At 39.1% G+C, this 9,125-nt stretch overlaps 1 long non-coding RNA gene across 1 annotated transcript; it reads left to right on the top strand.

The window, feature by feature from the left end:
- Positions 1-4,175: 4,175 nt before the first annotated feature.
- On the top strand, positions 4,176-7,223 carry LOC127652729 (uncharacterized). Its single transcript, XR_007971752.1, has 4 exons — positions 4,176-4,364; positions 5,458-5,629; positions 5,758-5,920; positions 6,612-7,223. It is a non-coding gene; the product is annotated as an uncharacterized LOC127652729 (long non-coding RNA).
- The last annotated feature ends 1,902 nt before the right edge of the window (positions 7,224-9,125 follow it).

Below are 9,125 nucleotides of genomic sequence, written 5' to 3'. Positions count from 1 at the left end.
TGGAGGTGTCTGTCTTTGCTGCTCCTCTCTTCTGCTCTGTCATTCATCTTCTCTCTCATCAGCCCCTCCACCTTCACATCCAGCTTCACTACTGCTCTCCTATATGTGTATGTGTGTGTGATTTACTATATGTCATATATGACCATAATGATCTCAAACAACTGATCAGTTTGTATCCACTAAGGTATACATATCCATGAATAATCCAGATCATCTGTACTGGTTATATACTGCACTGATTCTTGAGTACTGGGACAAGTACCCGACAAAACAGGCAACAGGAATGCAAAAATAAATGTTTGTGTACCAAAGAGTTTTGTTAGGCATAATGGAGAATGTACAGTCAGACGGTCATTATATCAAACTAAACCCAACAGGGGGATCAGGACTTGATCATAACCTAAAAGGGTGATAATTTTTATCACCCTTTTTGTGATAATGACCGGCTAACTGTACATTATCCTACTCATTACATGGCTACTTACCAAATAAATAAATATATTTACCCAAAAACAAACCTAAACCTAACTGCCAGTGGATTAAAACTTTAATGTTAGAGCGGTAATGCAACCTCCAAATTGCACTCACAACTGTTTATTTAAACATAATTACTTATATCTCATATAGCCGTTTTACACCGACATGGTTGAGATGGTGCGAATTCTTGAACTGTTCTGCATGTTTCCACCGCAGAAAAGGCCGTTCCGGGGCATAAAAGCTGGTTCCGCACTGGCCCCAAAAGCTTGCTGGTCTCAACACAAGGAACCGCTTACGTCAGGTGGTGGAGGGCGGGACAATGTTTCATCACAAAGTAAAGTTATCCCAAACAACAACATTTTGGTCAGAAATTGAAAGCGTTCAGGAAACGTGGACGAAACAAGCACTGTATTTGCAGTATGGTTTTCTTTGGAGATCCAAGACAAACTAGAGAGATCCCAAAGGAAAAAAAAAAGAGTAAAAGAGGAGATACAAAATTATGCACGTCGGCATCAATCGGACGATTTACCTAATCATAATCTAATTGACAAAATGGCAGCACAGGGACCATAAGAAGAACCTAAGGATAAGTGGCAGAGGATGGGGCAGCGATGTCTTGGACACTGGGCAGCCAGCTAACTAACCGGGGCGTTTAATTCAGTCAGCCACACTCGAGACAAACATAGAAACACAGTTATTACATTTGCAAGCTTTGTTAGCTTTCCTTACACTCTTTTCATCTTATTTTGTGTATTATTTTGTTCAGAAAGGAGATGTTTGGCCAGCTACTCACTTTGTTAGGAAGATCACTGCTATCTGTGAAATAAACCGGTGGAGAGTCTGAATCAAGACATAAACTTAATATTACAGTGTTTGCTATGGCAAAAATCCAAATTATACCATCTGCTACACTAATGTTAATCAAGATTCCACTGTTGCAGTTTATGTTACTTAACAAGTTAATCAACATTTCAAAGTTCATAAAAATTATGTCATTACGTCATCTTGATTGTAGAAGTCGTCTCAGGCAATTTTGTAGAGTAATGTAACAATGTCAGAAAGCATTTCTCTGTAGGTTCACAAAAACAGGAGAAAAGATGTAAACAAGCACTGTCACACTCCATAATTCTTAGTGAGCATGTGAGGTAGTCACGTAACTTGTTACATTGATTCTCAATTCTCAAGCAGATCTCAAGTCAGTGGAAAAGCGCGGTGGAGAAAATGGGATAACTTCCTGGTTTCCATGGGACCAGAACCCATGCATCGGACTGAATGTGATTAATTCCTGGTTTCCATAGAACCACAACATGCTTCTCGGAGTGAACATGATTACTTCCTGGTTCCCACGAGACCTGAACCCATGTCTCGGAATTGACATGACAATTTCCAGATTTCCATGGGGCTAGAACTCACGTCTTGAAAGGGAACATGAGAACTTTCCATGGGGCTAGAACTCACGTCTTGAAAGGGAACATGAGAACTTTCTGGTTTCCATGGTCCCAGCACCCAAGAGTCAGAGTGAACATGATTTCTTCCTGGTTTCCATGAGAACAGAACCCGTGACTCACAGTGGACTTGGAAACTACCTGGTTTTCTCTTGTAACCTTGGTTCCCTGAAAGGACATAACGAGATGCTGAGTAGCTCACATTATGGGAGCAACTCCAAGGAGGCAATGACTTTGAAACGATCATGCCAATATGTTTGGCTAGTGATGCTTGGCGCTCCACCTATGCTGATGTCATAAGCCATATAAGCTAGATCCCAATGTCACACCATCAAGGTTTTCCAACTGAAGGGAAGGAGAGCATATTTCTCATCCATAACAGTGAAAACTCAGTAGCTGTGGCAAAGCTACGCAATGTCTCATTCCCTCCTTTTAGAGCTCCAAGTTATGAAAGTAAACGAGATGTTCACTTTCAAGAAGGAAACTTCAATGATGTGTCAGTAGCTGACACTATGGGAGCCATATACCATAACACCATAGTATTGATAGGCAATGCCCACTAACCAACAGGGTAGTAAAAGGCATTGCTATAGCCACCCCTTCATATAAGTGGAAAGTGGTGAACAATAAACCAATGGCTCGATGCCAAGATAAAGACACTAGCTATCCCAGATAGTGGTCCAATGTCTTAACACATCTTCCCGGTTAGTGGAAAGAAGGGGAGCAGAGCGGTCATCTGGCCAAGGTTTTTGGAACAATGAGACTGCCTCAGCGCAGCTAGTGTCACATCGACACATTTCGTACATGTACAAAGGGCTGAATTGTAGGACCTTAAATTGGAATGCAGTCCCCTTGAAGGTAAATCTCAAAAATGGCCTGCAGCAAGGGGTTATCTGCACATATGTGTCTGCAAATTGCTTGACAGAAACCAGTCGGTGTATAGACAAGAGACAAAATCTCTTGGTCTTTATCACTTGTGTGAACATGTTTGTGCCCTATGCAGCCTTTATGAGGCCTGTTAGTCATGCTGGGGCATGGCAGACTTCTGGCATACCACCAACAGCAAAGAATATGTTCTCGTTCCTGGCAAGCGACCGCAGGAAAAGCGAGATTGTTGTCTTGGGAATGCACAAGAAACAGCTCCACAGGGTCTATCCAGCATTCATGCCTCGCAACAAGATCTTAGTTTGAGTTGTGACATGGCAGTCTTCTGCATGGCATGTCATCAACAGTAAAAATACACTGTTAAAAATTGCTGTAAAAATACAGTGAAATTCCAACAGTAAAATACTGTTATTTCAATAAACAGTTTAATCCTGTAAATTTACAGTCTATGTTCCATAAATTAATTACTTGTCGTAAATTTACAGCATTTATGTGTAAACCCATTTGTTTCTGGAAAAAAACAGTCTTGGACTGTAAAAAATAGCACGTGGGGGTGGGGCATCTTCAACGCAGTCTATTTTTGAACAGAAAGCAGTCAAATTAACAGAATTGTTTACGTAACACTCATCTAGACGATCTTAAAGAAGGACACTGTTCAAGGTAAGTTTATTTCTTTACTGTTATTATGTTATGTTTCTCTCAACCTGTACAATCGCCTTTTTCAAGAGGTATTTTTGATTGAGCTTTTACTGAGCTTGAATCGCGTTTTATAGACAGAGCTCTCAGCGGTTGAGGCATATACGCCTGCTAATGAATGTTCTCTGAGCTCCATCACGGCTGAACTATTTGCTTGATTAAAGTTAAGTTACCATTTAGAAATTAGTGTGGCTTTCATTTTTAGTACCCTTAACTTCGATTTACATGAATTTCTGATTCAGTTATGTTAAGTTACACGATCGCGAATCTTACCGATGCATTAATGTTATTCAGCATAATATCATGCACATAAGATGGAGAATAAATACAAAACTACTTGAAATATCCAGATCCATTATAATAATTAAAAGTTAGTGGTCAATTTGTTTAGTTTCCATGCAAATAATCTTGTAAAGCTGTTCAAATTCCCAAAGCAAAATAGATATTTATATTGTTAGGCCTATATATTTTTCGATTTAGTGGTGCGAGTAACTTGTACCTGTTTTTTGTGAGATTCACGTGTAACTTTTATACTATTAAAAAGTCAAAGAGGTTATTTTTGAAAGACGAGGCGGATATTCTCGACTTTTCGGCGTGAAACACGTTTTGAAGACAGACAGTTCTCAACTGTTCTCCGTGCTCAACGTCGAATTTCTTTGCTTGGTTTAAGACATTTCAATGAGAGTGAAAGTGGCCTGATATTACATGCAGATGTGAGTGTTTTTAAAATCTTTTGTTTCATTTTATCAAATTTATTTATTTATATATCATTCTAATTTTTTTGTTCTCTTTCAGGTTTCTGCGACTGCAGCTGATGTAGAGAAGATGCCACATCTACCTGCCAGCCCTCGTCTCTATGTGGTATGTCATAACTAGTGCAGATGGGATAAATGATTGGTTGCAAAGGCAGTACTTTTGAAAGAAAGGTTCATTCAAAAATAAAAATTATGTGATATTTTACTCACCCTCAGGCCATCAAAGAAGTATTTGACTTTCTTTTTCACTAGAACACAGCAAGATTTTTAGAATGATATCTGCTGTTTTACAGATTTATACGATGCAAGTGAACTGATGCGAGTGATCTGACACAGCGCCACAAATTATTTGTGTTTTGATTGAACAGGACAGTTAATAATTTAATATTAATAATGGATTTGTTTCTTACCAACATGTATCATTTTACCTTAGAAAACATGAAATGATGGACGGGAAAGTTGTGGATTACTGTAATGATGCCTTAATATGCTGTTTGGATTGTCAAAAGGATGGGACTTGTTGCATACATACACAGAGCTCTAATTTCTTTAAAGAATGTATTTGTGTATGTGGCTAGTAGGACGAGGTTGAGGGACGTGAGAGAACGACGCGAGACCGGTGGCGTGATTACTGATGAGTGACACCTGCGTGACGCACCAGTCTCATATCTCACACAGAGGAGTGGAAGCATTAAAGGAGTAGCAACGACAATGGAGATCGAGAGAGGAACAGGCCTGATTTTATGTTGGGTTTTGTTATGGGAAGAAGGCGGGAACCAGCAAACATTCAAATATTTTACTAAATAAATAAACCAATACAAAAATGAAAGTAAAGCCAGCAGCCCCTCACGGACGACTGCTGGCCACATAAAACAGAAACAAAACCAAACATAAAATCAGGCCTGTTCCTCTCTCGATCTCCATTGTCGTTGCTACTCCTTTAATGCTTCCACTCCTCTGTGTGATATACGAGACCGGTGCGTCGCGCAGGTGTCACTCGACAATAATCATGTTGATGATGAACGGTCTTTGTGACATTCTCTCACGTCCCTCGACCTTGTCCCACTCGCCACAGTGTTCTGATAAAGAAAAAGTCATACACTCTTTGGATGGCCTTAGAATGAGTAAATAATCAGAACAATTAGAATATTGTGTTAACTGCTATTTAAAATAAAAAATAAAAATAAAATTCATTTCAGGGAGGGCAGAGAACTGTACTGAACGCTGGATGATTACCCTAGAGAGTCGTGTTGTTTGTGAGGGCATACAACCAAGATTCCTGACTGCAATAGCAACCATGTTTGCAATGTTCTACGTCTTCAATCTTAAGTATCCAGAGGAGGCATGTGGCACCTCGGAATTCATTCAAAGGTATTTTATCACCTTTTATAGTACCCTTTAAATTGGTTAATTATTTATATTTAATCCAATATTTAAATTGATAAAAGGTCGATTTTGTAAGTTTTCTTTTTTAATGTGTGTTTTTTTATTACCCTTAGACGATTCGTTGGGATAAACCCTGAAAGAGGTACGAAGACCTGCAGAGGCAAGGTGGTTTCAAAGAAGACTGGAAAACTTGTCAGCAAGAAGTCTGCCACTGTCAATCCCAAAGTTGCTTCTCTCCTGAAGAACCTCATCGATTTCGAATGGAACTTCGTCTAGGTAACTAAACTTAAATGCCCACTGACACTCACATTTTGCAGCTTCCTAAAAGAATCAACACCTCTTAACTGCATTCATATTAAGTGGTAAGAAAGTATCTGAACCCTTTGGAATTGGATGATTTTCTGCATTAATTGGTCATAAAATGTCTTCATCAGTCACATCTATAGACAAACAAAGTGTTTAAGCTAGCTACACAAACAATTATAATCTTTCATGACTTAACTAAACATCCCATTAGCCACACTCTCAGTGCAGTGTAATAAAAATGGACATTTTGTGAGTGACTACATTGTTACCTCTATGAACCACAAATGTTGTTTTTGTTTTGTGATAGTTGTTCATGAGTACCTTGTTTGATCTGAGCAGTTAAACTGCCCAATGTTCTTTGCCAGGGGATTATTTTATTCTGAAGAACAGTGGACAGTTTAACTGCTCAGAACAAACAAGCTGAATCATGAACAACTATTACAAAACAAAAAACATTTGTGGGTCATTAAGTAACAAGAAATTCACATACTGACGCACTGTGAATGTTTAATGAGATGTGTTTAGTAAAGTATAGATAATCTCTAAAATTAGTTATGTAACATGATCATTTTATGTCTCTTTTAAAAGTGTTCGTAGAATATTTGATCACTAGTTTTTGTCATGTGATTTATTTTACCACTAAGATTTTCTTTCCTCTCAGATCTGGATTTCCTCTCAGACCAGATGTGTTAAAAGCTGATGTGGGACGTTTTGCCAGTTTTTTTGCCTCTTCCTACGTTTTTTCACCAATTGGTTCTCTTGTCCTCTCAGATCGGGATTTCCTCTCAGGCCAGATGTTTCAAAAGCTGAGGTGGGACGTGTTGGCTGTTTTTTGCCTCTTCCTACAGTTTTTTCACCCATTGGATCTCTTGTCCTCTCAGGCCAGATCTTTTGGCTGTTTTTTGCCTCTGTCAAGGATTTTTCATCCATTGGTTCCTTAATATTTTCCTCTCAGACTCAGAATTCCTCTCTTGCCTGGATGCTGATGTGACATGTTGAATGTAAGGTTTCTTTGTTTGCCTACTGTTTCCTCACATTTTACAATGTATTTTCTGTGACTTTTTTCCCTTAACTGTTAATGTATTGTTAAAACTTGTTAGCTGTTTTAAATAAATGGCAAACAATACTGTACCATAATGTATATTTTCTTCATTTTTTCCATTGAGTAAATATAGGGATGTTAATAGATATCGGACAATAGAGTAAATATAAAACAGTATTTATATTCTAACTTTTTATACTATAGAATTATAGCTGGAACCATTACTGCCAGTACTTTGTGAAGCACAGCCATAAAATTAAAAACTGTAGAATTACGGTAAATGGCTGGAACCACAGCTGCCAGTACTTTACTGTGAAATTACAGCATTGTTGAAACCGTAAAATTACAGTAAATGGCTGGAACCACAGCTGCCAGTATTTTACTGTAAAATTACAGCATTGTTGAAACCGTAAAATTACGGTAAAGGGCTGGAACCAGCTGCCAGTATTTTACTGTAAAATAACAGCATTGTTGAAACCGTAAAATTACGGTAAAGGGCTGGAACCAGCTGCCAGTATTTTACTGTAAAATAACAGCATTGTTGAAACCGTAAAATTACGGTAAAGGGCTGGAACCACAGCTGCCAGTATTTTACTGTAAATTTACGGGTGAATTTTTTACAGTGTAGGCATTGAAATGAACAGTGTGATGCCACACACTCATTACCGACTTGCAAAAGTGGGGAAACCGAGAGGGCTGCTTATGCCTCCTACACAATACATGACTTTCAAAGACATCGGATTGTGGTACCGTTCATATTACACAACTGTCTGTCTTGTCATGGAAGTCGTAGGGTTTTCAAATTACACGAGGAATCGGTGACAGGGGTGAACACATTTCAAGACATTTCACTATTGACGAATCCCCGACGACTCTGCCTGGACTCCAAATTATACCAATGCATGATCTTATGTTGTACATTTCAGAATATGATGTGTATGTTTTTAATCGCCTTTACATAATGTGTAAAGGCATCATATACACATTCATTGTTTACAATATGAAAAAGTACCTACTACTGAAAAATCTACCTATTTGCTTGCCTGACTGTCCAAGAGAATTGGCAATTTCTCTCCAACTCTTCACTTTCTCCACCTGGTTGTGGTATAGTTCAGAAGAAACATCAAATAGGCACTGGTGCTCCTGCCAATGTTCCACAAATTTTTCCTCCATTTCTTCGGTCCAATGAGACTTTCTTGATACCGCAGCCATGCTAGTCCCACTGAAACTTTCCATGCCCCGTTTCTTGCTCTCTCATTGGCTGTAGGTCAACGGGGCAGTTGTATTCAGTTTTGGAATCGCAGACAGGTCCAGATATTTAACATGCTAGATATCTCACTGACATCGGGGAAGCGTCAGCGCTTCTCTCAGAACGCGTCTTTGATAATTCAAACATTGCGTTCGTCGCTCACGGTAGCAAGCGCTGATTTGCCTATGATTTCGAGCGTTTGTCGGTGATCTCCACAAAACTGTCTGTGAGTGAAAATCGGGCCTAAAATCATTTAGTGTAAACTTGGCATTAGGCAACACCTAAATTCACTGTGTGGTTGTGTTCAGGCAACAACAGTTACAACTCACATAGCATCAGATACCGATGCAGCTTCGAAGATACCTTCTTTAAAGAGAACCTGTGTCTTGAAATGAAGTGATTACTTCCTGATTTCTCTGGGACCAGGACCCGAGTGAACATAATAACTTCCTGGTGTCCATGGGAGTAGAACTCTTGTTTCTGAGAGAATGTAATAACTTCATGGTTTCAATGGGACCAGAACCCATGTGTCTGAGAGAATGTGATTACTTCCTGGTTTCCACCTGACCAAAACCCATGTCTTGGTGTGAACGCAGTTACTTCCTGGTTTTCCTCAGAAGTTATTCAATCTCTGAATAAATTCAGAGTGAAAAGGTTGCTATAAAAAAAAATTCTTTCCAGGTAAAATTGGAGGACGTTTTGTCCCATGTCTCAAGAATCAGTGACTGGTTAATTGTATTCTCACACTGTCAGATGTGAGTACCTGATGTGAGATATTATCTGTGAGGTGTTTATGTCCGTGCTGCTGTCTGAAGCTGTGCTCTCTCCTGCAGATTCCTGTTCTGTCCCTGTGTTAATCAACACACTCTCCGGCTCTGATACCT

Source organism: Xyrauchen texanus, chromosome 12 (genome assembly GCF_025860055.1).
Source record: "Xyrauchen texanus isolate HMW12.3.18 chromosome 12, RBS_HiC_50CHRs, whole genome shotgun sequence".
NCBI lineage: Eukaryota > Metazoa > Chordata > Actinopteri > Cypriniformes > Catostomidae > Xyrauchen > Xyrauchen texanus.
Note: the sequence above shows the minus strand (reverse complement) of the source record. Positions and strands in the feature narration are given on the sequence as shown.